The sequence below is a fragment of the Marmota flaviventris genome, chromosome 9 (genome assembly GCF_047511675.1).
Source record: "Marmota flaviventris isolate mMarFla1 chromosome 9, mMarFla1.hap1, whole genome shotgun sequence".
NCBI lineage: Eukaryota > Metazoa > Chordata > Mammalia > Rodentia > Sciuridae > Marmota > Marmota flaviventris.
Window position 1 is genome coordinate 15,998,198 of NC_092506.1, and position 6,962 is coordinate 16,005,159.

The 6,962-nt window shown below is 32.4% G+C and overlaps 1 pseudogene; it reads right to left on the reverse strand.

The window, feature by feature from the left end:
• Window positions 1-557: 557 nt before the first annotated feature.
• Window positions 558-1,506, reverse strand: LOC114081127 (olfactory receptor 8J3-like; annotated as a pseudogene).
• Between the last annotated feature and the right edge of the window lie 5,456 nt (window positions 1,507-6,962).

Below are 6,962 nucleotides of genomic sequence, written 5' to 3' on the forward strand. Positions count from 1 at the left end.
ATTCAGGTTAACTGTCATAAATGCACAAGTGGAATACACTTGTTCATTTAAATAACATTAAGAAAGAGATAGTTTTATTTTATTTTATTAGTTTAGTTGTAGATGAACAGAAACACTTTATTTTTATTTATTTATTTTTATGTGGTGCTGAGGATCAAATCCAGGGCCTCAAGGCAAACAATCTACCTCTGAGCTACAACCCCAGCCTGGGAGTTTTATTTTAAATATAATTGTCAGTTCAACTTTGGTAACTTAGTTGTAAAAATGGTTTTATTTCTGAATAATTACAGATCTTCAAGAAGGAGTGATACACACTATTTAACCATGTTGTCTGCAATAGGAACAATAAAAGAAATGACAAAGAAGAAGAATGATTAATTTATTTCTCTTATCAATGTTTTATTTTTCTGTTCAAATACATGTAATATTTTTTTCTGACTCTGAGAAATATTTCTTCCAAACATACTGCCTGTTCATTCCTGGGGAAAATTATTGAATAACAACTTTGTTTCTGCATTACCTAAACCTTCTGTTTGTTTACACAAAGAGTCCCTAAATTACATTGACCTAAATGAATAGCATGGATTTGTCATGAATCTCCTTAAGCCAGCCTTCACATCCTTATTCCTCAGGCTGTAGATCATGGGGTTAAGCATGGGGATCACCAGGGTGTAAAACACAGATGCCATTTTATCAGTATCTAATGAGTAATTAGTTTGAGGCTGCAAATACATGAATAGCAGTGTCCCATAGAAAACTGTGACTGCCATCATATGTGAAGCACAAGTGGAAAAGGCTTTTTTCCTTCCCTCTGATGAATGCATCCTTAGAATAGACCAAACAATGTTGAAATAAGATACTAGAACTACAGTCATAGAAAAAAACAATATTTGAAGCTGCAGATATAAAGACTACTGTTTCTGGAATGTAAGTATCAGAGCAAGACAATGTTAACAGAGGCATAATATCACAATAAAAATGATTGATGACATTGGAAGAGCAATAATACACAGAAAACACACAAGGTGTCACCACAATAGCTGTATAAAAGCCATAGAAGTAGGTGAGGGACACCAGCAGAAGGCAGATCCGCCTAGATACCACCACCATGTAGAGCAGGGGATTGCAAATGGCCACATAGCGGTCATAGGCCATCACCGCTAGCATGAACACCTTAGCTACGATGAAAACCAGGAATCCTCCCAGTTGGGTGGCACATTCAAAGTATGAAGAGGTTTTCTCACTTCGCAAAAAATTTACCAGCATTTTAGGAGCAATGATGGTAGAGTTGCTAAAATTTATAATAGCCAGATGTCGGAGGAAAAAGTACATGGGGGTTTGAAGTCGAGAATCAACACTGGTGAGGGTGATGATGCCCAGGTTTCCCATGACTGTCAGCCCATTGATGAGCAGGAAGACCAGGAAGAGAGGAATCTGCAGCTCTGGAAGGTCTGAGACTCCTATGAGAATGAACTCAGTCAACTGGGTGAGATTTCCAGGAGCCATGAAGGTATTAGAAATACATCTGTATGGGGAAGAACAAAACTAGCTATGAATTTAATAAATCATTTTATAGAACTGCCATTAGAGAGCAAGGACAAATCTTTGGGTGAATAGCAGAGTCTCATAGAAAACGTTCTTGAATCATGTACTATGCTAGCTCAGTTATTAAACTAAAAGTTTGTCAAATAAGTATACTTCCCCATTTGCTTGGGGGAGAGAAAAGGCAAGTATGATACATTAAATGATGGTCCAAAATTACGCAAGAGTTTGAAGATTGACTCCCTTGCAATCTACTTGAATTCTGAATATGTTCCTACCTTACAAAACTTTCAATTAACATGGTATATATTTTTCAATAAAAGGCTTGAGTAAGTGTTATGTTCTCAAGTAAACCAAGGTTTCTTTGTGATGTTTCATCTGCGATGTCTTTCTCTTTATCAAGATTATTTTGGGGAATGACCCCCTTATTTTATTTATGCTATCTTTTTCTTACATGTATAGTATCTATATGAACTTTAAAATTTTACCACCCATATCTCCTAGCTGTTTTTTATTTTGTTCCATTTGTTAACTCAGATAAAAATACATGGAAGTGCATTCTCAGATCTATTTTCAAATTTCTGAGACTCTTAGTGGCTTTTAATAAATAAAATAGTGCAGTTTTCTTCCTTTTTTTTTTTTTTTTGGTAAATCATTGACTTGGTTTACTAGATACTGCTTTTAATTCCATCATTTTCTTTTCTTTTTCTTCTTGTCTGTATGTATTCTTCAAATTCTTTCCATGTATTTATTTATTTATTTATTTTTAAAGAGAGAGAGAGAAGGAGAGAATTTTAATATATATATATTTTTTTTTTTAGTTTTTGGCAGACACATCATCTTTGTTTGTATGTGGTGCTGAGGATCGAACCCAGGCCACATGCATGCCAGGCGAGCGTGCTATGGCTTGAGCCACATCCCCAGCCCAACATTTATTTTAGTCATCATTTTTATTTATAAAAATTAATAATATTATTTATAAAATCCAAAAATACATGGGGTCTTTAGTTGATTTTTTATTATATTTTTCATGTTGTTGATATTTTTATTATCATAATAAAGGTCCTTATTTTATAAAGGTAATTACATCGGATAGATTTACCCTAGAATCACTTTCTATTTTAATATAACTAAATATTTTCCTAGAATTGTTTATTTTAATGATGGTCACCTACTCCTAATAAAAATAATGGAAATCTCTTTAGAGTCACAATTGATAGTTTTAGTGGTGGCACTTATAGCAATAAGTCCTATAGTAGTCCCTTATCCAAAAACTTGAACGTAAGTATATAGCATCATAAATATCACAGCAGTAAAAACCCAGAGCTATTGACATTTTCCCTCCTTCTAAAAAGAATATAATAGGTTGAACAAGAGAAAAATATTCTTAAATAAAAAATAATGAAATGTCAATGTAAGAAAAATCAGAGAAGTAAGACCAAGATAATTCCTAACACTATCAATTAGCTAATGTCAGTTTTTTTTCTGATGCCAACTATCCTTCATTCCCTTGGTTTATTTGAACTATCTTTCTATATATGAACAATATACTTATTTAATTTAGTCCGTGCCAGACAGTGTTCAAGCTTCAGGACATATGTCCCTCCCTTCATGATCCTCCTTTTCCAAAATCATGAACAATTACTTGAAATGTGGATTTTTCCAAATTTCAAGTAATATATTGTAATATTGTAATAGTAATAGAAATTAGATTTTGAATGCTCTCATTAAAAAAAAAAATGATAGGCATGTTAGATGACCAGAGTGAATAAGTTTAATTATTGCACTCATTTCACAACATGTGTGTCTCAAATATCATGTTGCTTGCCCTAAATATATACAGTTATATTTGCCAATAATTTTAGTATACTTTATATACAGTAAAATGCTTAGTGCTTATGCAAAACTTTTGAAAAATGAGGTTTGTGGTATCTTTGCTCTCAGTGAAGAATATATCCATGACCATAAATTATTCTCCACTTGCTGTTTAAGTGACAGTATACTATACCCCAGGCCAAAAGTGCTAAGATTTACATAACCAGAGATTTGTTATATAACCAGAGATTTATTGTTGAACTTCATATAAATGGAATAATGTAATATGTTTATGTCTGGTTGATGCTATTGAAATTCATCAATTTTAATGTGTGGTATTGGTGTTTCATTGAAACGTATTGCTGAATAGTATTTATTCTGTTATATAAATGAACTGCAATTTTTCTTTTTATCTGTTGGCACAGTTGAATATTTCCATTTTATATGAATTAGTCTATCAATAACTATGCATGTATACTTATTTTGATAAACATGTTTTCGTTCATTTGGGGTGTCTAGGAGATAATTATTGGAATCTCTGGTAGTAATGTATTGAAGTATATTTCAAAATCTAAATTGTTTTCTAAAGCTGAGCACCGCTGAACGTACCAGTTGTCAATAGTAATTTCAGAAACTGAAATGAGAGTGCATAATTGATATAATCTTGTTACTTTCTAACTGGTAATGAAGTATTTTAATTGTGCCTCAAGTGGTTGAGGAGTAACAGATGATTGTTATTCTAGTTTCATTTTCCTAATAACTAAGATGTTTGGACTTTTAATGTATTTTTATACTAATGATATTAATATCAATGTCCATCCTGTGAGGTATATTTTCAGATATCTTCCCCATTTTGCTATTGACTTACAAGGAATGTCTACATATATCCTTGATCATATTGAATTACTTGGACTTCCTTTTTAATTAAATCAGGTTTATTTTTAACTGACCCATAAAAACATAAAAGCACGAATATTTATGGGGTGCCAAGTAATGCTTCAATGCGTGTAATCACTATTTAATGTTAAATCAGGTTAAACATATCTATTTTCTCAAACATTTATCATTACTTTTGGTGAAGAATTATTTGGACCTCTTGGTGGATAATCATTTGAACATGCATATAAAACTTAATTTTTGGCCAGTATTCTGTTTATTCAATCTTTCATCTATCTGTAGAAAATAATGCATTTTCTTGACTACATGAGGACTTGTGTACCTGAGGCTACTTCTAGGCCAGTTCTCTATGGCAACAGTCACTTTTGACTGCAGCCATTGAATTATTTTGAGATTCAAATTTGAGTCCTATTAAAATTGAGCCTTGTTAAAAGCTATTCCCTGGTCTGAAATCTGTTTTTATTCCATTAAGGAATGAGCTCTGGGATGCTATGTATAAAGAAGTAAAGAAGATAATCCCCTTTTAGCCATCTTCCTCTATCTGTCTGAAATTTCTGTTTCAGGCAGATATTGTGAAGTAGTTGAGAAAATTATTTCAAGAAAGAATTTGTCTTATTGTCTGAGTATGTCTTCCTGATTCAGGGGATGAGAATTGAAGACATTCATTACAGAGGCCTATGTGGAATATCAGCCTCAAGGAATTTTAGAAATATTGGAGATTACATTATGTAGTCCATTAATTATGGTCATTCATTACTGTCACTTCTGCATTAATACGAATATATAACAATTTCCTACCTAAAAGCTCTTTGGTACTCCAATCCATTAATATATATGGAACACAAATACAAAAAGCTAAAGTTTTTAACTCTGGGAAGAAATTTGAGACTATACAAATTGTAAAAGCTATGTCGGTTGGCAGTGTTATTTCTCAATTACTAATGATTATAATTATTAAGAGAGTATTTGTTTTGTGGCTCTTTGGGGGAGTGCTGGTGATCTGTGAGACCTGGAATATTATAAAAAATCTGTGGAAAAGAATGCTTTATCATGGCTTTACCACGAGGCCATGGCTGCTGTTACATACCTAGTATTACAATCTTGCACTTTTATCATTATACTGTAGAAATGGTGTCAGTATACTTTCTTGAAAAAAAAAATTAAAAATGCTGCTTGGAAACAAGTCTAAATGAAGAGCACTTTTACAAGATCAAATGGTCAAGTGTGTGCAGTGTAATATAAAATAAAACTTACCCTTGATAATAACACCAATCATAACATGGTATATGTGTTTGATAAGATTATATAATGGAATTTTTTATTACTGCTGTTCAGTTCAATTTATCTTTTAAATAATGCAAACTATAGTACAGGGAAGAGAGAAATAAATAAAATGAGAGCATTTTTATGTAGGTTGGCAGCATGGGTCAGAGATAACCATAACTTGAGTCATTTTCTGATTCAATTTCATGCAAATTTCACTTTGAATATTACAGTAGATTGAAACAAGCATGATTTGGAAAATGCATATATTTTAATTAAAAAAAATGCCTACTCAAACAACAAAGGGAATATTGAGATGTAAAAAAGCCATTTATTTGTTGAATGAGAACATACAATGTGAATGATACTGTTTGTTAGCACAGAGTCTGTGAACCTGTATAAACAATCTTATAAAAAAGACAAAATAGGCATGGAACCAAATAAAATTAACCCTTTCGTGTATCAATTTATTTTAATGTGCATTGTCAAAGCCACAGATTTTTCAAAATAAGGATGCCATTCCAGTAGATGATGAGAAAATCTAACCTGAGGTTGCTAATTTTAAATCAGCTTTTTTTTAATCATGCAGGAGACTATCATAAGGCAAATTTTGGTATAGTGTGAAGATCTCTGTAGAGGGTAAATAATTATGTGCAGTTTTGAATGAGCACCTAATCAAGAATCTTCCAAAATGGCCACTGTATCATTGATTTATAAAATATTAACTTAATTTTAATGACAACCTGTTCTGAGATAGCTCCCTATGTGCAGGGCACCCTGAATAGCTAGGAATGAGGAATGGAACTGAAGGAATGCTAAGTAAAGAATAAAGACATAGGTCATTGTTAAGTAGAGGATTAAATCAGTGAGTTAATGTGAAACCAAGGTGATGCTAGTAGTGGACAACAGTGTTGGGATTGCATAACATGTTTGTCCTTCGCATTAATGGTTCTGATGGTAGAAAAGTGTAGTCCAAAGACAGAAATATTTTTGCAGAGTAGAGGGTGTTTGAGGTTCTTTTAAGCTGTGTCCGTAAAAATGTTAAAGACCAATGTTGCCACTTACCTTCCTGAGGGTCTGCTTTGGCTTCCCAGTTTTAATCCTGACAAGATGCTGCAGAATGGATTTAAATGATGTTTTTCACCCATGAGACTCATTTTTTTTAAATGTTTATCTAATTCAAACATAAACTAATTAGACCTCTTTATCTGAGGCAGAGTGTCTTGCACCTGTGTTAATTATTCTCAGAATATTCCATTAGGAAGAAGAAAAAACCATGTCATGCCTTATTCTAATTGAATAAAAGTTTGTGTTCTCACTAAATCCTGTAAATCATAAGCATGCCTTTGTCAGAATTTCATTGTCACAATGTCATGTACATATTAGGTACATAACACACACAAGAGCATAATTCATAAGTGAATAAAACAATGACTTTCTAGAAA